This window comes from Triturus cristatus, chromosome 10 (assembly GCF_964204655.1).
Source record: "Triturus cristatus chromosome 10, aTriCri1.1, whole genome shotgun sequence".
NCBI lineage: Eukaryota > Metazoa > Chordata > Amphibia > Caudata > Salamandridae > Triturus > Triturus cristatus.
In genome coordinates, this window is record NC_140593.1 from 904888986 (window position 1) to 904914971 (window position 25986).

General features: G+C 44.9%; 1 protein-coding gene across 2 annotated transcripts in view; it reads left to right on the plus strand.

Moving 5' to 3' along the window:
• LOC146796223 (cathelicidin-1-like) overlaps positions 1-18503 on the plus strand; it is a 49451-nt gene extending 30948 nt beyond the window's left edge. The window contains exon 5 of one of the 2 annotated variants that reach the window (XM_085628729.1): positions 17920-18503. The gene's annotated coding sequence lies outside the window, so the exon portion shown is untranslated. The remainder of the gene's footprint in view (positions 1-17919) is intronic. The other variant, XM_085628730.1, reaches the window with a different exon arrangement.
• Positions 18504-25986: the final 7483 nt, after the last annotated feature.

Below are 25986 nucleotides of genomic sequence, written 5' to 3' on the forward strand. Positions count from 1 at the left end.
TCGAACACGCAGCCCTCTTCCCAGAGCCATTTTCCGCCCCAGGGTGCCCAACCTGGGGGTCCTATATATTTGAAAGGGGGAGGGGGGCTGAGTGCCACCTGCAATCCTTAGAAAGGCACGGGGTCCATCCCCCAGAGCTACTGCATAAAATTAAATGGGGGACCACACAAGCCCCTTGCCAAGCCATTATACACCCCAAGGAACCCATGCCTGGGGCTGCACTCAATAAGGGGAGAGGGCCAGTGCCCCCCTTCCCTGAGCCAGTATATGCCCTGGGGATCCTACCCCGGTTCAGAATGGAATCAAAAAAGGGAAGGGGACCACATGGCCCCCTAACAGGGCCTTTATAGGCCCTAGGGAGCCGACCCCCCTGGGCTGCATTTAATAAGGGGAGGGGGTACTGGTGCAGGCAGGGAAAATGATGTGTTCCAGGGATTGGCTGTCCGGGACTCAGTGAGTGGGCCAGCACCAGAGGATTGAGTCCCAATGGCTGATAGAGGCTCAGGGAAGGGGAGGGCTGCATGAAAACCCTCCCATTTTGTGAAGATTGCGCCATGAAGCATGGAGTTCCCAGGGCAGTGTCCCCCCCCCTTTATTTATATATATATATATATATATATATGTGTATATATATATATATTTTTTTTAGGATTTTACCCACAGGGTGGGCTCTCCAGGGTCTATATTGGCTGGGAGGGTGGGACTCGCATCCCCCTCCCGTATTAAATACAGCCCAGGTTGTGGTCCCCCTTAATGTGTGTGTGTGTATGTGTATATATATATATATATATATATATATATATATATCGCCACAACTCTCCCACAATCCGTATACTGGAAAGACGAGGCGAACCCAAATTCTGTGAATGAAGATTTATTTCGTGCCCAGCACCGCCGCCATTACGCGTTTCAGCTCCACAAGAGCCTTGATCACATGATACACCACATGATTGTCATTACACCTTTTAAAGAGACAATACACTAAAAGGGACGGCGTATTCTGCCGCGTCATAGTAATAGACATAGAAAACATCTTTGACTGATGCATCGTAATTCCCTTAATATATATATATATATATATATATATATATATATATATATATATATATAGCCGAAACGCGTCATGGTGGACTGAGTTGGTGTAAATTAACTTATCTGCACAAAACGTTGGGTCCACGCTAGTTTTCTTGAAAAGGAGCTACTGACTAGGCTTTTGGATGTGTTTGTGTATATATATATATATATTCACAGAAAAAAACATAGGTTTCAGGGGTGTTCTAGTTAGCTAGCCTTTTTACTCGTACAAAACCATAGAAATTCCTCCATTATAGTTAGTTCTGCTATCTATAACTCGCGCGCCCGCAATGCACTGTTGATGATGTCACATATTACATCATTCATGACATGGTCAGTGACCTCACTGATGACATCACTGACATCTCAAATGTCATCACTGATGACCTCACTGATGACCTCATCCAGTGAATGTGGTAGCTGTCTGTCTGTTTAAGTGAGTAATTAAAACTCTCACTTAATACATGGATTAGTAACTAAACTATGTGAATGTGTGCATCACTGTCTCTGTTGTTGTATAACATGCTGCATCAGTTGGTCACTAACTACATGAGTGTGTATATTAGTTATTTATTAGTTGGGTGAGTATTTGTATGGGACACTGAGTTTGTGTGAGGTTGGATGGTGTGTGTGTAACTCTATGCATAGATGTGTGAATGATTGATTGACTAGGTGTATAGGTTTAAGAGTGCGTGTGGAAACAGTTGTTTGGGTGAATGAGTGTATTTATTTGTGTGTTGTTGAGCGGATATGTTTTAGTTGTACATCTTCAACAAAGTAAAAAAATAAAAGGCATTGTATGTGAGAGTTGGTGTCTATAAATAAGTATGTGTAAGAGTCAGTGATTGTGAGTAACTATATGAATGAGTGTATAATTGTAATGGTGATTTTTTAACATATTAACTATGAGTTACTATGTGTTTGAATAAATGAGGTGTTGTTGGATAAGTGTGTAAGTGTGATTAATTTTTTTCATGAGTGAGTAGGATGACTGCATAACCGACTAAGATGACTGCTGATGTGTCAATGTCTATATATGTGTAGAAGTGCATTTGATAGTGTTCTATTAATTAGTGACTGCATGTATAAATGATTCTGTTGTTGAATGGGTAGTTGTGTGTGTGTGTAGACTTAGGAATCAGTGAGTCGGTATGTAGTAACTGGTATTGGTGTGTCAATGGTTTCAAATATGGAACAATGTATTTTACAGTGAGTGATGAAAGGTTATACTAGTGTATGATGAGGTGTATCACATTGTCACGTGGATGATGTCATCAGTGATGTCACTGACCATGTCATGAATGATGCAATATGTGACATCATCATCAGCAGTGCATTGCGGGCGCGCGAGTTATAGTTAGCAGAACTAACTATAACGGAGGATAACTATAACGGAGGAATTTCTATGGTTTTGCACGAGTAAAATGGCCAGCTAACTATAACACCCCTGAAACCTATGGTTTTTGCAGTGAATTTCAAAGCTTTTTTAAATGTTAATTTCTAACTATAGCGTCTCTGAAACCTATGTTTTTTTTTTCAGTGAATTTCAAAGGTTTTTTTAAATGCTAATTTTTAAGTGTGATAGTAGTTCTACCTATTTTTTGTACTGCTTTTCTACAGTTTTTTAACTGTTTGTTTATAAACTTTGTATTCATTAAATAACATTATATATTCTGAAAATTATTTTTTTTTAAAACTGAATTGATTAATTTTCTTGTTTTCATTTTTTATTTTAATATATTTATATTTTCTTTTTTTTAAAAAGGCTTTTTTTTCGGAGTCGCGCACTCAAAGTGTACACATCACGGTGGGTGCGTGCATTCTAGCCGCCATTTTAGAAAAGTCGTGAAGGATCTGCGTACGGTGTGCGACGGCTGCGTGTTTTTCAGTTACATCATATACATTTAATATTACGTGATGTGCGCGATTGGTATGCGACCAGTCCTCGACTCCTGCTCCCACGTATTCACGACACATGCGCATTACGGTACAAGATGATTGCGCGGTTGCGGGTCCCGCGTGACGTCCTATATGTGCTGGGGCGCGCTGGGTGTGCGACTCCCACAAAAAAAGTTATGTTCCAAAATGATATGTATGTGCCTTTAGTATACATATTAGGGCAAGAGATTATCTAAGATATTCATAAAAATAATATATTTGTACTCATAATAAACTTATATTATTTTTAAATATATTTTCGCGAAGTCGGGTGCGTGCATATTCAGTGCAGAGAACCAGGTCAGCAGAGCTGCTGTAGAGCCAGAGAAAGCAGGTCAGCGGAGCTGTTGTAGAGCCAGGGAAGCAGGTCAGCAGAGCTGCTTTAGAGCCAGAGAACCAGGTCAGCAGAGTTGCTTTAGAGCCAGAGAACCAGGTCAACAGAGCTGCTTTAGAGCCATAGAACCAGGTCAGCAGAGCTGCTTTAGAGCCAGAGAACCAGGTCAGCAGAGTTGCTTTAGAGCCAGAGAACCAGGTCAACAGAGCTGCTTTAGAGCCAGAGAACCAGGTCAGCAGAGCTGCTTTAGAGCCAGAGAACCAGGTCAGCAGAGTTGCTCTAGAGCCAGAGAAACAGGTCAGCAGAGCTGCTTTAGAGCGCCAGAGAACCAGGTCAGCAGAGCTGCTCTAGAGGAAGAGAACCAGGTCAGCAGAGCTGCTCTAGAGGGAGAGAACCAGGTCAGCAGAGCTGCTCTAGAGCCAGAGAACCATGTCAGCAGAACTGCTTTAGAGCCATAGAACCGGGTCAGCAGAGCTGCTTTAGAGCCAGAGAACCAGGTCAGCAGACCTTCTGTAGAGCCAGAGAAACCAGGTCAGGAGAGCTGCTTTAGAGGGAGAAAACCAGGTCAACAGAGCTGCTTTAGAGCCAGAGAACCAGGTCAGCAGAGCTGCTCTAGCTGACACTGACTGATTGACACAGACTGACACTGATTGACTGAAACTGACACTGATTGACTGAAACTGACACTGATTGACTGAAACTGACACTGATTGACTGACACTGATTGACACTGACTGAATACTCTCTACTACTCACTCTCTACTACTCTCTCTCTCTCTACTACTCTCTCTCTCTACTACTCTCTCTCTCTCTACTACTCTCTCTCTCTACTACTCTCTCTCTCTCTCTCTCTCTCTGCTTCTCTCTCGGTCTCTCTCTCTGCTTCTCTCTCTCTGCTTCTCTCTCTCTGCTTCTCTCTCTCTGCTTCTCTCTCTCTTTCTCTGCTACTCTCTCTACTACTCCCTCTCTACTACTCACTCTCTACTCACCTCTCTCTACTACTCACTCTCTACTACTCTCTACTACTCTCTACCTCTCTACCTCTCTCTCTACTAATCTCTACCTCTCCACCTCTCTCTCTACTAATCTCTACCTCTCTACACACACACATATGCACATATATATATATATGCATTTATATATATGTATGTGTATATATATATAATCTGCATATCAATATAAATGCATGCATACATGTACATATATGCATGCATATGCCTGTTATGTACATGAAAGTTTGAAAAACACTAATAAAAGCAAAGCTAAAAAGCCACCTAATTACAAACAGAATTGCTTTAACTTAAATGAGGGCGAGACCTATTGCATTTTCAATGCTTGTTTACTTTGGTTCCATCAAGAAGGCATTCAGATGTGTCACACATTTGCCATAAATTCAGAATGGTAGCACTCTAGTTGCTCATTAGATCACTGTAGGAAAGGTACTGCTCACCAGGGAAGTCTGCTGCTGGACTGGTATTCAAAGTGCATGTTTCAGTCTGCATGTCAGAATTTTTTAATGAAATAGAAGACGATTTGAGAAGTTAAAATGTGCCCTAATTTTTCTTTCTGCAGCACTAATCATACTTTCTATGGCAAAATGAACCCCCTCATTTTTTTCCTTTTTAAATTAAATGTTTTAAGAGTTACCACTTTATTCCAATCAAGATGGCTTCAGGTGTGCCATACGTTTATCATAAGTAGAACTGTTAGCGCTCTAGTTGTTGTTTTGGAACACTCTGGGAAGCTGCAGTAGAACACAAAGGAATCAACTGACAGTCTCTGCCCTTGTTGGATGTACATGTTTTACTGAGAATGTCAGACTTCATTCTCACATGACTGAGAAAGATAATGTGAATTTACAGAAAATATGCTCTCAGTTTAGCTTATAGATCACCTTCCAAACCTCTGCGGGGAAAAGCATGAGAAAATAATTTTCTCTCAAACATGATTCATGATATCCTAGAAGAAGGCTTTTTCACATGGTAAAATCACCTTAGAACACACCACAATTCCTTAAATGAGTATGGTACCATCAACAAATGATTTATAATGTATCTAAAGTCTTAAAACCTTCTATTAACTGCAATGCTTTTTAATGAGGTACTATCATGTATATTGGTCCCAAGATGGCTGCCAACACTTCTTGGATGAAGTGCTGACAGCCAATCAGATCTCACGATGAGATGTGTGGTTAGGCTCCGCCCAGATATATATATGTGATTTTACTTTTGATTTTCTCAGGAACTACTGAACGGATTGACACCATTTAAGCAAAAGGCACGAGTCTGAACTGAGCACTATCTCTCTGCCAAATTTGGTGTAATTCCGTTCAGCAGTTCGGGCTGTAGCTGCGGCTAAAGGTCCTGTGGGAAATTGCATGGGGAAAACACGTTTTGGGACCCCCCTTTTTTCTCTGCACCCGCTACACGAATCATCCCAAGACTTTCAGGATAGGAGTGGACCGGAGCTGGCCAAAAGTTTTGAAAATTTCGCGAAGATTCGTCAATCGGCGCCAAAGTTATTGGGAATAGAATGTTACGGATTTCCTATGGAAAATAGGTCCTAACTATAACTACCTACTGGCGACCGCCACTAGGTAATATATATATATATATATATATATATATATATATCTTTATATTATTCTAATCTATTTTGATGTCATAGATCATGTCATGAGTGTTTCTAATATGTGAGGTCCTAAGCAGTGCATGGGGGGGTCAAGGTATAGTCCGAAACGTTAATGGTGTCCAAGACATATTCACCCAATTATAACGTTACTTTAACCTTCCAATTTTTTTTAGTAAATTTCTATGGTTTTGCTTTTTTTTAAAAAACATGTTATTTTTCTCATACTTATCTCTAACATTATTTTTTTGTTTTTTTCTGTGCATTTCTAGGGGTCTTTTACCATAAAGTTTCATTACAATTTTTTAGGCCAAACCCCCACCATGCACAGCCTTCGGAGGGCCTGCATCCAAGCCCAGAAGCAAGCCCCCCCCCCCCACAGGACCACAACCCAACATCGCGCATGGCCTTGCACAACAGGGGGTTGGCAACAGGGCCTGGCCTGTGACCTGGTCCTGTAGCCAACCCAGCTCCAGAGTCTGCCTCCCCCTGCAGGCAGCCAACCGCATGCTGCACACAGCCATTCGGTGTGCTCTAGGTGAGGTTAGCAGAAGGCCTGGCTGCATCTAATTCCCCACAGGCAGCTCCCCAGAGGAAGCCAACGCCATGCATGGCCTTTGCTCGAGCTTGGCATGGGGTTAGCTCCAGGGCCTGGGTTGCTGCCGGACTCTGCTCCCAACTCCCCACAAAAAGCAAAGCCCACGCTGTGCACGGCCTTTGGACTTGTGGAGCAGGGTGTTGATCACAGGGCTCGGCATGCCACCACGTCCTATGGACAAAACCCCAGCAGGCTGCCAACCCCACACCAAGCACGGCATTTGGTGTGAGCAGTGTAGGGTGGCCTTCGGGCCCTGGAGACCCATCACCTGGGTCCAAAACATATATGATAATGGGAGAGGGGGTGCAGCCCCGTTCTCAACCCTTAATTGGCCCCAGGAACCACAACCCCAGGAGACAAATGCATTTAAACGGGGGAGAAGAGCAAGCAGCCACCCTCCCAAACCCTGAAGACCCCATCCCCTGAGGGCCATGTGTTTTTCTTTTTAAGGGATTGGGTGCCACACAGCCACTTTTCCTGAGCCTTCTCATGCCTCAGGAACCCCATGCACTAGGAATGTATTCTTTTAGCGGGGAGGAGGGACATGTAACCCACTTTCCTGACCCCCCATTAGGCCCTGTGGAGCCCATCCTCCAGAGCCATATTTATATTGAAACGGAAGGGGGCACACGGTTCCCTTCCCCAAACCTCAGAAGACCCTGGGGACCCCATCCCCTAGGGTCATATGTATATAAAAAGGGGATTGTGTTCCCCCCCCCAACTTGAGCCAATGATGCCCATGGGGACCGCATCTCCCTGGGCCTGTCTTTATAATACGTTGGGTGCCCCAGGGAGCACCCAGACACCCACCAAGCACACTTCGGGGCTGTGGAAGGCACCCCAATATGGCTCCAGCTGGCTCCCTGCATGTTGCAGGAGCCAGCATGGCTCTCGCCTGGAGGGAGAATCTATTTATGCTGCTCCATACACGTGAGAACAATCTGTTATTATGTTTCCCTGCTCACATCAGTGCGGGCAGGTAGACAGAACGCAGGCTGCTCCCAGCCGACTGGAGCATTTTTAAAGCTCCCACCCGCTGGGAGCAGACTTTGTGAGCGCCTGTTTCGTGGGAGAATTTGAAAGGCTCCTGCCAGATGGGGCCAAATACATGTTTCCTTGCCTGTGCCGGTAAGGGCAGTGAAACCACTGTGTCCCAGTGGGTGCATTCCCTCTGGCCACTAAAGGCAAAGGGAGGGGCATGCAGCTCCCCTCCCTTTTTTTTTTTTTTTTTAAAGTCGCAGACTTAGGGGGGGAATTAGGTCTTCAGGGCCTTTTGAATGCTAGGGGAGATGGGCCACATGCCCCCCCCCCCTGCCCTTAAAAATAACTCTGGGCCTCAGGGGACTGGGACTCTGGGTTGAATACGGCTCAGAATAATAAAACAGGGCAGGGGTTGTGTGTCCCCCTCCCTGTGACTTATTTGGCCCCAGGGATCCCATCAGCCCAGGACAAACCATTAAAAGAGGGAAGGGGTCATGGGGCCCTTTCCCCAAGCCTTTATATGCCACAGGACCCCATCCTCCAGGACAAAAGTCAATTAAAAAGGGGAGAGGGCTTGGGGCCCTCCCTCCCCAAACCTTTTCGGGCCACAAGGACTCCACCCCCCAGGGCCAAAATGTTAATAAAAAGGGAGGGAAGTGGAGTGGTCCTCTCCCCAAGCCTTATTCGGTCCTGGGGACCTCTGCCCTTGAGGCTACATCTAATAATAAAGGGCAGGGTGCCATGCAGCCCACCTCTCTGAACCTTATTAGGTCCCGGGGGCACCATCCCCTGGGGCCATATGTTGTTTTCTAAAGGGAGAGGGGCCATTTGGCTGCCCTTTCTGTGCCTTCTTATGTGCCGGGGACCCCATTCCCCCAGGCCTGTATTTTTATAGGGAGTGGAAAGGCATGTATCCTCCTTTTCTGTGCTTCATTAGGCCCTGGAGAACACATCCCCCAGAACTTTATCTATATTAAAAGGGCAGGGGATGCCTGGCCCCCTCCCTGAACCTCATTAGACCTTCAGGACACCATCACCCAGGGCTGTATGTATATGAAAAGGGGAGTGGGGTCCCCCTCCCTGAGTCTATTATGCTGGTAGGGACCCCATCTCCCTGAGCTTGTCTTCATAACAGGTGGGTGCCCACCCAGGGAACCTGCCATGCTCATTCTGGGGGACGTGGAAGGAGCCCCAGCCGGCTCCCTGCATGGTTCCAGAGCTGGCATTGCTCCTGCTATTTATGCTGCTCTATATGGATGGGAGCAATCTGTTCTGCCCCCTGACCACATCAGTGTGGGCAGGGCAACAGAACACAAGTCTGCTCTCAGCCAGTGGGAGCAATTTTAAATTTCCCACCCGCTGGGAGAAGACTTTGTGCTTGCTCCTGTTTCTAGAGACTGTGACCACTGTGTCCCGACGGATAGGTTCCCTGAGGCTATTAAGGGCTCAGTGAGGAGGAGCAATGTGCACCCTCCCCTTTTTTCAAAGTCACAGTCCTCTGGATTGGGTCCCAAGGGCCTTTTGAAGGGTAGGGGGAGACGCCTTCTGCTCATAAAATACTTGGGGTCCCCTGCACTGACTACCACTTGGGGAGAGTGTCCATGTTCCCCCCCCTCCCCAAAATAATTAAATTGGGTCCTGGTGTTGGGGTCCCTGGGCTGAAACAGGCTCAGGAAGGGGGGACACGTACCCCCCCCCCTATGAAAGACATAGGATCTCCAGATTTGGTGTCCCTAGGGCTGAAAACGGCTTTGGGAAGGGCTGCACCCCCCTCTTCTTATCTATAAAATGTGGGCCCTGGGCTGCCATTTCGTTCTTATGCCAAATTCTATTGTTTTGGTTTTGGCCCCAGGTGGGTCCCTCTAGGTCCTCTATAGGCATAGTGAGGCAGGGTATCCCTACCCAACCCCCTTACACTATTTCTTTTTAAAGTTCAGGACAGGGGACTAAATACCATAGTCCTGTAATGGCTGCCAGCAACATTTTTCTCAAGGCTGCTGGCAGCCAATGAAAGCACTCACTCCTGCTGGAGTCTGGCTTCTGCAGGAGCAAGATTGCTCAAGGGCAAAAGCTCCCTGAGTCAATCAGAATGCTCTACTTTTAAATTTGCATCCACACACCAAACTGTCCAGATATACAAATATTTTTCAACTTTAATTCCTCAAAAAATACTGAATGGATTTGCACAAAAATACCACAAACACAATCTGCAGACCAAAATGTAGATTCCTGCCAAATATGATGTAATTCCTTTGAGCAGTTTTTGCGGTAACTCTTCTCAAAGAAGTCTTTGGAAAATGCATGTGAATTGTGAGTTTTGGGTCCCCCATTTTTTCTCAGTCCGATCGCCACTGGGTAACACATAGTGTGTATGTATGTGTATATATACATTTGATATATAACATCAACTAGTCAATTTATGAAAATGTACACAATTTGTTATATATTAGAAACATAATCTCAATGCCCTCAAACAATAGCTTTTTGGTTTCAATAAATTCATATTTGGTGTGTATATATCAATGTGATATTTTCAGCTGATGCTTACATGTATGACTGTAGATGTGCATTCTGCCTTACTTGCTCATGTATCACTTAAATTCTTAAATTCTCTAGTGTACATCACATCCCATGCCCATAGATGTCCACCCTATGTCATGCTTTGTCATCATTATGCGATGGCCATCACTGTTAAATGTGAGCACCATCAAACAATAGGTGCCCGACTTATACCAAGCAGTACCACAATTATTGCATGGCCAGCAATACTGCAGGTGGTCACCACCCATCACACTAGGGGTGCACAAACATTTTTTTGTTGTTGCGGTTTTATACCCGAAGGGTTCAGATTACTCTACATGAGCACTATTTGCATTAGCGATTTACATTATTATTATTAATTTTTTTTTTAGACACGGGTTGATGAAGTGATTTGCCCAGAATCACAGGGTGCCTGAACCTCCCACCAGACCTGGTTCCCCAGCTTTAGAGTTAACTACTCTACCTGTTAAGCCACACCCTCTCAATGCCAAGAAAGATCAGCAAAATAACAGGGCTAGCGTTATGTCGGGGCTGGGCCTTATTACATCATAGATGCCCTCAATATACCACATATTCCTACCAATTTGCAACAACCAGCATTGGTCCACGTGGATACCGTTCGCACATGCGTACTCAAGAATGCTCGTATACCTAAACAAATGCAGGCAGTCTTACACAAAAACATAGACCAAACAGCATTGTAAACTTTTTTTTAACTCCACTTATTATGGCAGCTGTATGGATCCACCTAAAACAGACATCTCCAACGAGTAGATCATTAGCTACTTGAAGCTCTCCAACTACCTGGGGAGAGGAGTTGGCCTAACGGCTAGGGTGCTCGACCTCGGACCTGGGGAACTGGGTTTGAGTCTCGGTAATGACGCTAAAACATCCGGTGATTCTGGGCAAATCACTTAATCTCCCCGCGCCTAACAAAAATGAATGTGTGTCCTCATGTAACGTACCTGGTGCTATGTAAAGCGCTCTGATACCCGATTCGGGTCCAGTTCGCGCTATGTAGAACTCTGCAAAAAAACAAATAAGTAGATTCCTGTACAGCCAAGCCCACTAAATTAAAATGTTATACTTGGTTGAATTAATCTATGTATGCCAAAGTTGAAAAGTGTGGATTTAAGACCATGTGCCTTTTTTTTAGAGCTCATAAACTGATTCTTGGAGAAAAATGATAGATTTTCAAAATATATTGAAAACTGATGCTATGAGTGCTTTAAGCATGTAACGTTGGGGATTTATTACTAATATTATTACCTTGGTGCAAGAGGGATTGCAGCTATGGCTGTTATGTATTTCCCATATGGAGGAATTCCAAAGTGATAAAGCCCATTTTACATTAATGCTGGCAATCCTGCCTGTTGAACTGAGATGACTACTTCCAGCAATCTTTCATATGGCGCCACTAATACAATATTGTCTAATATGAGCATAATGACAATACTAATAGCTTGGGATGATTTTCATTGAACATCAGTAGAGGTTGGAGACCTCTGCGCAAAAGACAACAAGGCAGTTGTCTGTTGATTTGGCTGATGCTGTCTGGCCTTCTTGCAGGAGGCTTAGAGTCAAGGGCTCTGTCAGTGGTAAAGGGAAGTCTGCAGGGCGGGCACGTGGCTGATCCATCAGAAGGGTGGGCGGGCAGCATGGTCCCAGAGAAAGCATCGTTGCCAATGAGTCTGCACTGCAGGATAGCGCGTCAGCCACGTCATTAGGTAGCTGCTTGTTGTGCAAGGAGGGTAAGGCCTAGCAGATCTTCATAGAGATGAATGGAGCATGGGCTGCTTCAGGCACCAGGGCACAGACCACTAAGCCAGCCCTGACAAGATGTGCTATGTGTGCAAATGGGATGGGGAGTGCTAAGTTGGCACTCCCTATGGAAGAAATCCGATTATGGGAGATGGACTATCAATCCCAGTTTATAGGGTATGGGTGGAACCCAGGAAAGAGTGTAGAACAGCTTCTGTAGTACACCGGAAATTAACTGTTACTCTATGCAAAGGTGATGTAAAAGAGTATTTGGCATATGTATGTTTGCTGGCAGTCCAGACTGGGACCCGTGGTCACCTCTTCAGATTACTACTGTTATCCAAGGGATCACTAAAACGCAGGCTGTTCGAAATTTACACATATATGAAGCACTATATGAATTAAGGCCCAGGCCCCAAAATAAGTGCTGTCATGAACACCTTCATCCAATGGCTCAAATAAAGCACAGCGTGTGAAAGACCGAAGACAACAATTCATTCATCTAGACCTGCCTGCTCCCCCTTTCTTTGTGTCGAAGGCCACCAGAGAAGATTCAGGGAAATTACGTGAACAATTGTTGTACGGTCTAGTGTTTTATGCATCATAGAGACGCATGTCTCGTTGTCCTCTGTCACGTGACGCCCCGTCCTATCAGGACGGGCGTTTCCGTGACGCGGCGGGGGACGGGACATTGAAGGAGAGCGCGGCCGGCGAGTGGAGATCGCAGCTCCTCGTGGGCCCAGTATTTTACATGTTGTTGGAGTTATACATTTAATAAATCACCACGCTATAACTAAATCGATGCCAGTGTCCTTCCTGTACTCCTGGCACAACAAATGGCGACGAGGGTTCTTGAATCTGGGCCCACGAGTGTCTCTCCATGACCTGCTGCCTTCGCCGGTTGAAGCGGAGCCCTCCCACGTGGTGTCTGCTGCTGAAGCCCCTCCCTGCATCCTCTGGTTCCCGTGTTGCTGCCTGCCTCGTCCGTCTTCTGGCCACGTGCTCCTGTCTGCTGGTGCTGTTCCCGGGGCCTTTCTGTGCTGGCGCCCCCACCCCCCCCCCCCTCTGGCCTCGGTTGGCCTGCAACCTGCTGTCTCCAGCCCTGAGTGCCAGGTACTTTCTGTTGCTGCGGGGTCTCGCCTAGCGGTGCTTGCGCCCTCCTTGGTGCTTCCCCATCGTGCTCACGTTCTGCCAGGCCTGGGGGCTGCCGCTGCGTGGGGGTGCCTGCCTTCCGTGCCACGTCTGTGGGGAGTATACGTCGTTCACGATGGCGCACGGGGGCAACATCTGTGTCCCGCCTCTCTTCCTGGAGGTTCCCGGCAAGCCGTGCATGAAGTGGAAGAGCTGGTTGAGGGCTTTCGAGAACTATATTGTCTCCATTGATGGCGCAGGGTACACGGCGGAGCGGAAGAAAGCGCTTTTGTTCGGACTGCTGGGGAAGGCTGGGCAAGAGGTCTTCGACAGTTTGCCCGTGTACGTGAATCCGCCTGGGGTTACCACTCAGCTCCATGTGTTCCAGGAGGCGGTGAAAAGGTTAGAGCTGCAGTATGCTGAGGAGACTAGCATCATGGTGGGGCGCCACACATTTGCTCTTCGGAAGCAGGATGAAGGGGAGACCATAGAGGAATATATTGCTTGCTTGCGCGTTCTGGCCCAAGACTGTGAATTTGCGGGCATGACGGACACGTACATCAGGGATCAGGTGGTATTCTACTGTCATTCCAAGAAAGTGCAGGAAAGATTACTGACATGCCGTGATCCTACGCTGCAGGAGGTGGTGGCGATTGCGAAGGCCATCGAGAGATCACTGGTGTCCGCAAAGGAACTTGCCAATACTAGCCACGCTGCCAATGTGTTTTATGTGCAGGACAGAAGCAGGTCCGCCCAGAGGCCTCCTGAAAGAGGGGCGAGTGACAAGGGGGCGGGTAGGAAGCCGCTCGCTTGCTTCAGGTGCGGAGCGCTGGATCACTTGGCGGACAGTAAGGCCTGCCCCGCGCTTGGTAGGAAGTGTACTAAGTGCAAAAGGGTGGGTCACTTTGCTGCCGTATGCAAGACCAGGAAGTCGGCTAGCAGTGTGAAAGTGAGTTCTGTGAGCGAAAGTGATCTCGAGGCGCTTGGGGATATTGTACTCTCTATTGATGCGGAGGATGGGCGAGTGAAGGGGCCCATAGGCTCCGTTATGATCGGCTCTGTTGAGCTTCCGTTTACAGCTGATTCAGGTTCCCCTATTACCCTGATTTCCGACACCACGTTTGATGCGAAGTGGCATGATGTGCAGTTGCGTGTGACGGATGTTAATCCGAAAGCGTTTGGGGAGCAAGACATAGTGATGAAAGGGTATTTTTCCGATACCCTCACTTTCAAAGGGAGGGCCATCACTACTAAGATTTACGTGGCCGAGAAAGGGAGGAGCCTTGTGGGATGGAAGGATCTGGCGAAGTTGGGAGTGATGCTAATCCCAGGGGCAGCTGATCCCATAGTCCTCAGGGCAGACTGGGTCAACTCTATTCAGGCAGACGATGAGCCGGGTGGGTTGTCCGGAGTCCTTGAAAAATTTAATTCAGTCTTCACGAATGAAGTAGGGTGTGTGAAGGGCTTTGTGCACGACATACAGCTGAAGGAGGGGGCTATGCCGATCAAACACAAGGTCAGGACCGTGCCTCTCTCGGTCAGGGCGGAACTCAAGGCTGTGCTGGACAAGTTGGAAAATGAAGGTGTGATAGAAGGTACCGGTGCTTCGGAATGGGTGTCCGCAATTGTCGTGTCGAAGAAGAAAAGGTCCGGAGACATCCGTCTATGCGTGGATCTGCGTTCCCTCAATAACAATATCCTGGTCAATTGCCATCCCCTGCCCAACATTCAAGACATTTTGGCGTCAACATCAGGGTCCCGGTTCTTTACCCTGATTGATCTGAAGTCTGCGTACCACCAGGTCTGCCTCACCGAGGGCTCCAAGAAGCTGACCACGTTCGTCACTCCGTTCGGGGCGTACAGGTACGTCCGGCTGCCCTTCGGTCTCGCCTCTGCTTCGGGGGTGTTCCAAAAGTTGATGGATCTGCTGTTCTGTGACATGGAGGGGGTCGAAGCGTTCCAGGACGACATCTTGATTCACACCAAGGACGAAGCGGAGCACCTGGTGGTATTGGGCAAGGTGTTGGAGGTCTTGCGTGAGAAAGGGATGACTGTCTCCAAGGACAAATGTAAGTTTATGGAGACCAAGATCGAATACTTGGGGCATGTCCTGACCCCGGATGGTATTGCTCCCAAGGATGACCTGGTGAGAGCGATCAGAGAAGCTCCGTGCCCTGGCGACAAGGACGCCCTGCGGTCTTTCCTGGGGCTCAGCGAGTACTATTCAAAGTTCCTGCAGGGGTACGCGACCACGGTGGAGCCACTGAGGGCCTTGCTGAGGAAGAATGTCGAGTACGTCTGGGCAGCGGAGCAGGACGCAGCGTTCGAGGCCGTCAAGAGGGGTATCGCATTGGCTCCGGTGCTGCAACCTTACAACAAGGACTTGCGGAATGTGGTCACTGTCGATGCCAGTGAAAAGGGCATTGGGGCGGTATTCTGCCAGTTCCACGGGCAGAAAGAAAACACCATCGCCTTCATATCCCGCTCTTTGAGCGACGCCGAGAAGCACTACAGTACCATCGAGCGCGAGACGCTCGCCTGTGTCTGGGCGGTGGAGAAACTGAAGAACTACTTGTGGGGCAAGGTGTTCGAAATCGTCACGGATCATAAACCCCTGATCTACATGATGGCCGGCGAGGGCCGTGGTAATGGGAAGGCTAGTTCGCGGCTGCTGCGCCTGCTGTCCAAGCTGCAGGAATACCACTTCACGATCCGGCACATCAAGGGTGGCCTCAACTGCAGAGCGGATTGTTTGTCCCGCTTGCCGGTGGCAGGGGATGATGACATGTCCCTCGATGATGCGGAGTGTGTGGTGGCTCTGGTGGATGCCACGACGATGTGCGAAGGTTCCATCTCAGAGGAGGAATGGCTGGCTTCTCAGGAGAAGGACGTGATTCTCCGCACCGTGATGGGTCACATGACATCCCATTGGCCTCCTGTTCGGAACTTACACGGTTCGCTACGAAGCTTCCAGCAGGTGAGTGCGGAGCTCACTCTCGAGAATGGTATCTTGAAACGGCACGAGCTGTTCGTTCCCCGGAAGGCCTCAGGAGCAAACTGATAAGAATTGCCCACAAGGGTCACCCTGGCGGCACCGCGACCAAGAATCTGCTGAAAATGTACTACTGGTGGCCGGGGATGACCAGCGACGTCTGCGACTTCATAGACCGATGCGAGCAATGTCTGAAGGCGGACAAGCATTGGAAGACCATCAGAGGGGAACTGCAGAGGGTTGACATTCCGGTTGGCCCATGGAGCAAGATTGCCATCGACTTCGCGGGTCAGTTCTCGTTGCTGCCGGAGGATTGCAGATTTCTCATCGTGATCACCGACTACTACTCCAAGTGGATACAGTACAAGTTTGTCCGAGAAGTTACCACGGACCGGGTGATTCAAGTGCTACGAAAAAGTTTCGCCCAGGAAGGGCAACCGAAGGTCATGGTTTCTGATAATGGCACACAGCTCGTATCCAGGAAGATGACGGACTTTCTCGCCCACTCAGGGATCAAGCAGGAGAAAACCCCGTTGTACAGCCCGAAGAGCAATGGGCAGGTGGAGAGAATGAACAGGTTCCTTAAAGAGGGCATTCAGCTAGCCATTGCGTCCAATTTTGACGTCAAGATGTTCCTTGCGGACAAGGTGCACACTTACCATAACACCCCGAATGCTGTTACAGGCCATACGCCCTTCTATCTGATGAGGGGGAGAAGGTGCACCAGCGAGCTTACTCCCAAATACAACAAGTGGTATGATGTAAGAGAAGACACGGAGGGTGTGCAAGAGGAGTCGCTAAGAGTCAGGGAGCGTATCATGGCCAAACAAGAGTGTGCCAAACGATACGCTGATACTGTGAACAGAGCCAGGGCAAAGGACGTGGAACAGGGAGATTGGGTGCTAGTAAAGAAGCCGCATAAGGTGATGAAGGGGAAGTCAGTCTTTCAAACTCCTGTACGGGTGCAGGAGGTTAGGAAAGGGGCAGTGTGCTTGGAGGGTGGAGGATGGAGAAGCAAAGATGACATCGTCAGGCTCAAAGCAGGCCAGGAAAAAATCATCATGAGTAGAGGCCGTGCGAGTGGGTCTAGGAATGACGATAATGCACCAGAGTGGCAAGGAAATGAGGTTGCGGATAGGAGTGAGAGGGAGGATGATGGATGTTTGCACACCTCGCCTATCGATAGAGCTAGCAAAGGCGAATCTGCATGTCGTGAAGAGATGCGATTTGTGGCATGTGGTGCCGGTGTGCGGGGTGGAACGAAGTCTGTGCCAGAGTGTGAAGGCATCCAGGGTGCCCAGGACTATACCAGATGTAGTAGCACTCCAAGCGCCGAGGGGCAACCTCGGTTTGTGACTCCGAGGAGGCCTACCAGACTTGTTAGGGCGCCCAAGCGTTTTGAAGATTTTGTCATGACATAAATAATGTTTTGCTGTTTATATTGTTGAGGGGGGAGATGTTGTACGGTCTAGTGTTTTATGCATCATAGAGACGCATGTCTCGTTGTCCTCTGTGTCACGTGACGCCCCGTCCTATCAGGACGGGCGTTTCCGTGACGTGGAGGGGGACGGGACATTGAAGGAGAGCGCGGCCGGCGAGTGGAGATCGCCGCTCCTCGTGGGCCCAGTATTTTACATGTTGTTGGAGTTATACATTTAATAAATCACCACGCTATAACTAAATCGATGCCAGTGTCCTTCCTGTACTCCTGGCACAACAACAATAAACTCCCGACTCATTTGAGGGCAGTGTGGATAGTTTTATAGGTCAAATTAGAATGGTTTTAAGGGGGTGCTAATGATTGTCAATTTTGCTGGGTCTGCAAATGCGTCTTATCGGACGGATCAGTCTCTTCTGAGCTCATGAGACACCACGTGTTTATTTGTATTAAAAAGTCTTTAGTCTCTGACTGACTGCGCATTTTGTTTCTTCTTCCTGTAGATTCCAGTAAGGACACCAAGGCAAGCTACGCAATGTGTCATCGTTAATAATAAACGAAGATGCAAACCCAGGCCTGGCTTCGGTTCATCTGTTGCTCTTATCGGCAAGAACGCGGTCGCATAATTGTCCCGTTGAGTTCCCCTTCCCCCTGCGTGTAACTCACTTCTGTCTGCTATATTGGCAACCATACTGTTGGGAAGACTCACCCCCTCTGGGGAAAGCACTACTGTTTTCCAGCATTACCTGTAGAATCTCAACATTTTTCACACATTAATTCGCTAAAATTACCGATTTTAAGGTCCTGGTAATTGCAAAAACAATATGAGCAAACACATCTCTAGGGTAGGGTGAAGTGAGATGAATATTTCAAATGATAATTTTCAAAGCAGGCTCGCCTCTGTGACATTATGTGAAGATAAAGAAAACCGCATTAAATACCATATGTACAAATAGAGACAATGAAGAACAACAAGAGGCAATGCTCATTAATCAAAAAAGGCAGAATGATTACATTAGGGTTACTGTTAGGTTTGTTTTTGAGGTTTGGGTTTTTATTATGCATTAAAACAGGATCGCTGGATTTTTCTGATGTGTGTTCTTTCCGTTTTCCATCCAATTGTGGATTTACTGCAATTGAAACATATTCCACCATCTGCTGCGGAACAGATTTCAACAAAAAATGTCTCTGCCTCTAACGGATCACAAGTTACTAAAAACCCGGCAGCACAGGTGGCAGGCAGGCACCATGCAGAATGTAATTAGCTACCTTTCTGTCCTTGATTTTGGTATTCAGGTATTAACTGATGCATAAAAAGTTAAACTTAAGGTCCCCAATTGACTGACTGGGAAAATACTTTTGTTTACAACATGAACAACATCCTTAAATATTTTTTTTTTTTCTCAGTTAAATAATTTTTATTAAAGACAAAAGCGCACAAGATAAGCGATACAAAGTAAGCTAGTAGGAGTAAGTAATGTGAAAAACATGTGAGCAAGTATAGCAGTTGTCTAAAAACAAGTTAATATAATCCGACAGAGGAAACAAGATTAAACCAGTATAAAGCAGTACAAAATAACAGTTTGTTAAGAACAAGCAATAAAGGTCAAAGCATAGTATACCATAAGAAATATAAAACTCCTAAAAAGAAAATGTAACAGTGCAAATATATTATTTAAATAGCAGAGTGAAGATTTTTATAAAAGAAAAAAGGAGAAAAAGGGGAGAGAGAGAAGGAAAGGATAAGAGGAGAGAGAAAAGAGAGGTACAGAAAAGAGAGAGGACAGAGAGAAAGGAGAAAAGAGTAAGATAATGAGAAAAGATAAGGACTACGGTGGTGATGATAAGAATAATGTGAAGGGTAACCATAGTAGGTCGGACTTAATCTGTAGGTGAATGGAGGATTGAGGGATAGATGCAATTCTATGTTCGTCACATATATAATTCCACCAATGCAGAAAGGATAATTTAGAATTGTCTTTACAGCAAGTGAGAATAACCTTAAAAGCCACAGCAAGAAACAAATCTAATAATGGAGAAGCAGGGGTATCTAAAACAAAATCTGGTGAAACAGTACCTAAAAATACATTTTGAATACTAAATTGTACATTATAAGGAAAGATCTGAGTACATTTTGACCATATCTCCTTCCAAAAGGCACAAACTTTAGGACAGTAAAATAATAAATGTAATAAAGAGCCCTCAACTGTAGAGCAAGACCAGCAAGATGATGAGGTAGAGTGATTGATTTTATGTAACAAAAGCGGAGTGATGATGACTCTATTAAAAATAAAGAAGAGGGATTGTGTGAGATTTGCAGCTTTGGAAGTTTTGAATAATTTCTGCCAAAACTTATCCCAATGTGACACAGATAAAGTCAAGGAAAGGTCAAGCTCCCACTCTAGTTCCACCTTAGATTTAGCCCGTGTGCAGATAGGAGTAGACAGAAATTTATAGATATAGGAGGCGCTAGGAGTAGCATCAGCAAAAGTATGGCAAAATAAAGAATCAGAAGGAGAGGCAGGGGGAGTTGGGGAAGAGGAGAATTTCTGTAGACACTCCTGCAGAATTGGGGCTAGTGTATTATATTGCAGAATACAGGAATCAGGGAGATTGAAAGTAATTTGTAACTGATGGAAGGAGAGAATTACATTGTTGACAATTAGTTGATGTACAAAAAGAAGGCCCTTCTCTTTCCATTGTTTGTAATAGAATGACTTATGGCGAAATTTAATGTACTTGTTAAACCACAGAGATGAAGCTAGAAAGGATTCATAGTTATTCATGTTCTTAAAGAAAAGAGCGTGCAACAACATATGGGAATGTTTCAAAATGGGATATTTGGAAATAAAAGTACAGTTAGACATGCTAACAACATCTCGCATTGAAAAATCATTCAGTAAGGAACATTCAACAGTAACCCAAGAGGGTTTAGGTAAATCCTGATAATCCCTAGACAAAGCAAAAAATTGACGAATCAGGAAGGCATTGTGATACAAATTAAAATCAGGAAACCTTACACCACCTTCATTTTTAGGACGAATCAATTTAGCCAGAGCAATACGTGCATGTTTGTTATTCCATAAAAACTTTGAGCATAGCGAGTTAATCTGGGCAAAAAAATATTTAGGAATTTTGAAGGGTAACATTGACAATAGAAACAAAATTTGAGGAACAATCATCATTTTAATTGTATCAAGTCTACCCCACCAGGAGAGGAATAATGGAGACCAGAGATTCAGCAAATTAGTAATTTTAAGTTTTAAGGCAGAGAAATTTTGAGCGAGTGTATCACGAATGGTGGGGGTAAACCATGTACCAAGGCATTTTATTTTTTGGGGACACCAAGTGAAATTAGACGATGCAAACATATATCTATAGCATGAAGAGTTTAAAGGCAAAACCTCCGTTTTAGAAAAGTTCAATTTGTAACCTGAAACCTTAGCGAACGATGCAATTTCGTTCAAAAAGGGGGGCAGGGAGGATACAGGGTTAGACATATAAATAAGTACATCATCAGCATATGCGGACAGTTTAATATGTTGAGATTTAAGATGAAAACCAGTAATAAGCACATTATTTCTGATACGTTCTAGGAATGGTTCTAGACATAATAGGAAAAGTAATGGGGAGAGGGGGCAGCCCTGGCGTGTACCTCTTTGAAGGGAAAAATAAGGGGAGAAAAGACCATTGACAAAAACACAGGCTTTGGGATTGGTGTATAACAACTTAACATAAGAAATGAACTTTGGGCCAAAGCCAAACCATCTTAAGGTGTGAAGCAGAAAATCCCAGTTGACACGATCGAAGGCTTTTTCAGCGTCCAGGGATAGAGCCGCTAACGGGGAGGGATATTTTGTACTGAGAGCAAAGATATTGGAAATCATTCTGGCATTGTCAGACGCCAAACGACCTTTAACAAAACCAACTTGGTTAGGATTAATGAGATGAGGAATAATTTTCTCTAAGCGGGAAGCCAAAATTTTTGCAAAGATTTTACAATCATAATTAATGAAATAGGACGAAAATTTTTACAGTAGGAGGGATCTTTATCTGGTTTGGGGATCACAATGATAAGAGCTTCCAAAAAAGAACCACAGGCTTGGGAATTAGAAATAAATGAATTAAAAAGTTCTAATAATTTGGGTGCAAAAATTGAGGAGAAAGCAGAAAGTAGTTCAATAGAAAAACCATCCGTTCCGGGAGCTTTGGCTTTCTTCATAGATTTAAGTGCCTCAGTTAATTCTTGCAAAGACACTTCATCTTCAAGGGGTTGAAATTTATCGTGGGGAATTTGAGGCTTAGGGATATCCCTGAAAAACGTAGCAAAATCCTCTTCAGAGGGATTGGTGGATTCTGTGTATAGGAGTTTATAATATGATTGAAATGTATCAATAATATCTGAGTCAGAAGAGAGGAGAGAGTCATCAAATTCTGAATGGATTGGGCCAATCGCTTTTCGTTACGATTTAATTCTTAAATAGTTTGCTAGCATTTTCCCGGCCCTATTTTGGCCTCCATGATATTTAGACTTAACCTTGAGGAGGATATTACAGGCCTCCGTTGTGGCAATCTTATTCAGGGTGGATTTAGCTTTGATTAATTCTTGTAGAGATGATGAAGATTTGGAAGAGTAGTACTTGTGTTCTAACGCTTTTATGTGGATTAAAGTTTCTTTATATTTAGCATGCAGCAACTTTTTCTTTTTCGAGGAATAGGCAATCGTAAAAGCTCTGAAAGATGCTTTAAAAGCATCCCAATTGTTGTGTAGGGAGGTATCTAAAGAATTATTAAAAGAAAAAAATTCCTTAATAAAAGAGGTCGCTTCTGAAATAAAAGTACGATCTGATAAAAGAAAGTTATTGAAACGCCATCTACCTTGTTTGCAAGTGGTGAGAGATAAATCAATGTGGGTGGAGACAGGAGCATGGTCAGAAATAAAAATAGATCCAATTTCAGATGACTGGAGACAAGGTAGCAGTGATTTGGAAACAAGAATATAATCAATACGAGATCTAGTATGATGTACAGGGGAAAAAAAAGTAAATTCTGAGGCATCAGGGTTACAAGTTTTCCAAGAATCGAATAGCGGGCGAGAAGAAATGGCTGTTTGAAAGGATTTGTGGGACTTGTCAGGTTTGAACTTGCATTTGGATTGCCTGTCAGTGAACGGGTCCAACCAATTATTAAAATCACCACCAATCACAATACTATCATTAGGAATTGATAATAATTTCAATTTGATAGAATTCCAAAAGTCAATATCAGGTTTAACAGGTCCATAAATATTGAAAAAAAACAGTTGTCTTTTATTAATGATAACCTCAGCCAATATCCAGCGACCATTCGGATCACACTCAGATGACAGAATTTGAGCATTAATGGATTTATGAAATAAAATAGCAACACCTCCATGTCTGTCATTATCCGGAGAGAAAACAATCTGGTTGACCCATTGACGTTTAAGTTTAAGTGATTCTTTATCATTGCAGTGGGTTTCCTGTAAAAAAGCAATCTGGGTGTTAAGTTTAGCAAGATGAGACAATACCTTTTGACGCTTGACGGGATGACCCAGACCACGAACATTCCACGACACAACGTTAATCATATTTGCAGGACCAAGGGAACGTACAAACATAGGACCATAAAACTGCAGGATTGACAAGAAGAAGAAAGGAAAGACATGTTACATTCAGTAAAACATGAAGACAAGTCATATGAAATAAGCCAGACCTAGATACTAAGACTAGAAATGAGGGGAAACGAAGAGGAAGAGGGGAGTAGAAATAGATTAGAGAGAGAAAAGAATACAATGGGAGAAGCAGGTGGAGTAAAGTAGACAGATCAAGGAAAAACATCCAGATCTGTAAAAAGGGAGAAGATCTAAGAACGGGGAGCAAAGTGACACCGGAGGACACGGACCACCAGGAAAACAGTTGAAAAAGACAATGAGATGAAGCCGAACCTCACAAGTAGAAAAAGAACAAAAAAGCAAGAAGGAAGACATGCATATCAATATAACAAAGAAGCAAAACAGATAAGCGTATCAATATAATAATGAAGAAAAACATTCCGACAATAGGGAAGAAGGAAATCAAGAGCCAGTGTCCATGCCATGTGCAGAAAAATTTTGAAGAAAAAGTTTGAGTTTTTCTGGATCCTCGAAGGAGCGTGTGCGACCTTCATGCGTAATCTTGCACAGGCAGGGATGAAGAATTCCGTATTGAATGTTGAGCTGACGCAACTGAGGTCGAAGAGTAAGAAATTCTTTACGTCTGGCATTAGTAGCGTTGGAAATGTCTTGAGATATAAAAATATTATGGCCTGACCAGGTGAGGCGACGCTTGAGCCTGACAGCTTTCAAGACTTGCATAAGATCGGTGAACTCCAGGAAGAGCATTATGATTCCACGCGGTCTATTAGCAGAAGGTATAAGACGACCCAAACGGTGTGCTCTTTGTATGTTGAGAGGATTTGCTGGGGATGGAAGATCAAGAAGCTCTGGAAGGAATTTCTTTAGGAATGATACTAGGTCAGCCCCTTCAACATTCTCCGGCAAGCCAAAAAGGCGAAGGTTGTTTCTTCGGTTACGATTTTCAAGATCCTCCGTGTGGAGCTTTAGTTTAATGACTTCCTGTTCAAGAAAAGGGATCTTTGTAGATATATCCTGCAAGTCACTAACCCTCTGTTCGATATCCAGTACCTTACTCTCCATAACGATCCATCTTTCCTCAATTTGTTTAAGTTTGTCATTGGTAGCGGACATGAATGGCTGGAGGCCACGAACCTCATCTAAGATGGAGTCGAGGACAGGATTCTGCGAAGATAAAATTGGTGAAGGAGGGTCATTTTTGTGCCTCTTCGGTTTGGTACCTGAGCTTGAAGCTCTAGGGACATTAGGCTCGTTTGACATCCTGGAGCAGTAAGGAGACCGTGATACAGTAATCCACAAGCAACAGAAGCTAGCGCCACTGAAAGGCAGGAAGTAGGGAATTCAGCAGAAGCCGGAATATGCCCTAAAGGACTGTTATGCAATAAATAATAATCCTGGAGCAGCCAGACCGAATGGATACTGGAGCACAGATCAACAAGATCTCACCATGACTGGAGCTGGGACAGCGATGTCAAAAAGAAAAATGCCTCACATAATCCGCAAGAAATTAGGTAAGGATACCGCAGCTTTGAGGAGCTTCAAACCTCTTGTGGGAACATTGTAAGTAAAAGAGTCACACTTCCATATTCAATTTTTGGTTGAGGGCATGTTAGAAGATAAAAAAAGAAAAAAGAAAACTAGCACCGCAAAAGGGACAAACAAAATGGCGGTCACTCATAGCCCAGAGGTAAAAGACAGCATCAACTGTGAAAAACAAATAGAATGGTGGCAAAAACAGCTCACTGCACCGACCCCATCACAAAAAAGTATCAATAGGGAGGTCAAAGACACCAGGCACCGGGCAGCAAACAGTTGAAGGGCAAAACGCTGGAAAAATCGGAACGCGAGCGCCGCGATTCAAAATGGCGGACGCTCGCGTTGTGTGAAGGAAAATTCACCGCCGCGGCTCCTGGGGCGAAGAATAGAGTAGGAGATGCCGTTTGTAGTCAGCCGACTCACCGACCCATCATGCGCCTGGAGAAGTCTTCCGAGCAGGAAGAGGTGGTGTCCGAGGGTAAAGAATGGACACGGAAGCTCCGCATTCACACGGAGCTCACTGAAAAGCCGCCATGTCACTGCGGCGTCGAAGCCACGCCCCATCCTTAAATATTTAATTGTAATTCCAACAGAGTGGAGATTAAGATTTTCTCTGGGTTGTTAAAATGTTTTGTTTCATTATTCCTCCAAATTGATGTTGTACTACGAATACAAACCATGTTTCTAAACAAAACAATCCGATACATTATACTCCGTCTTTTCTAAAGGTGATTTCGTAAATCTCAATATCTTCTAGGGTGATACTTATATTATAAAAATCTAATTCTGGAGGCATGCTTCCTGATGATAAAAGTTGATTCTGGTAGACCCTACTGAGGACATAGAGTACCACAAAACTGAAGACTAGTTCCGAAGGGCCAATGGAACACACAGAATAAAAGAGGAACTCTTAATTTGAGATGTAGGCTCCTTTTTCTACTGGGTGGCACATTGTAAGCTTAAAACAAGGTATACTACGCATGGGATTACAAAGGGGCAGTTTCAATAAAATGGCATTCTTATGTTTTCAAGAAATGCAAAATGATTATTAGTTGGTACATGACAATTCCAATATGATCTGAATCACTATACTTTTCTTTCCTTTGAAAACTAAGTATTGTGCATACTGTTGCTATCAATCAGTATTAATGAGTCTTACAACAACAAAATGGTGAGCTAATGCTGCCATAGAAAGTTCTAAAAAATGCACACAATTTGCTTTTTCCTGCCACAGAATGTCGTTGTCTTTCCATATAATTCCAGTGGACTTGGGTAAGGTTCAGAGGTTGTATTTGGTTTAGAGTCAATGCTAGCACTGCAATTAAAGTAGCATTAGAGTTAGGTTATGAGCTAGATTTACAGGTATGACTGTGGTAAGGGT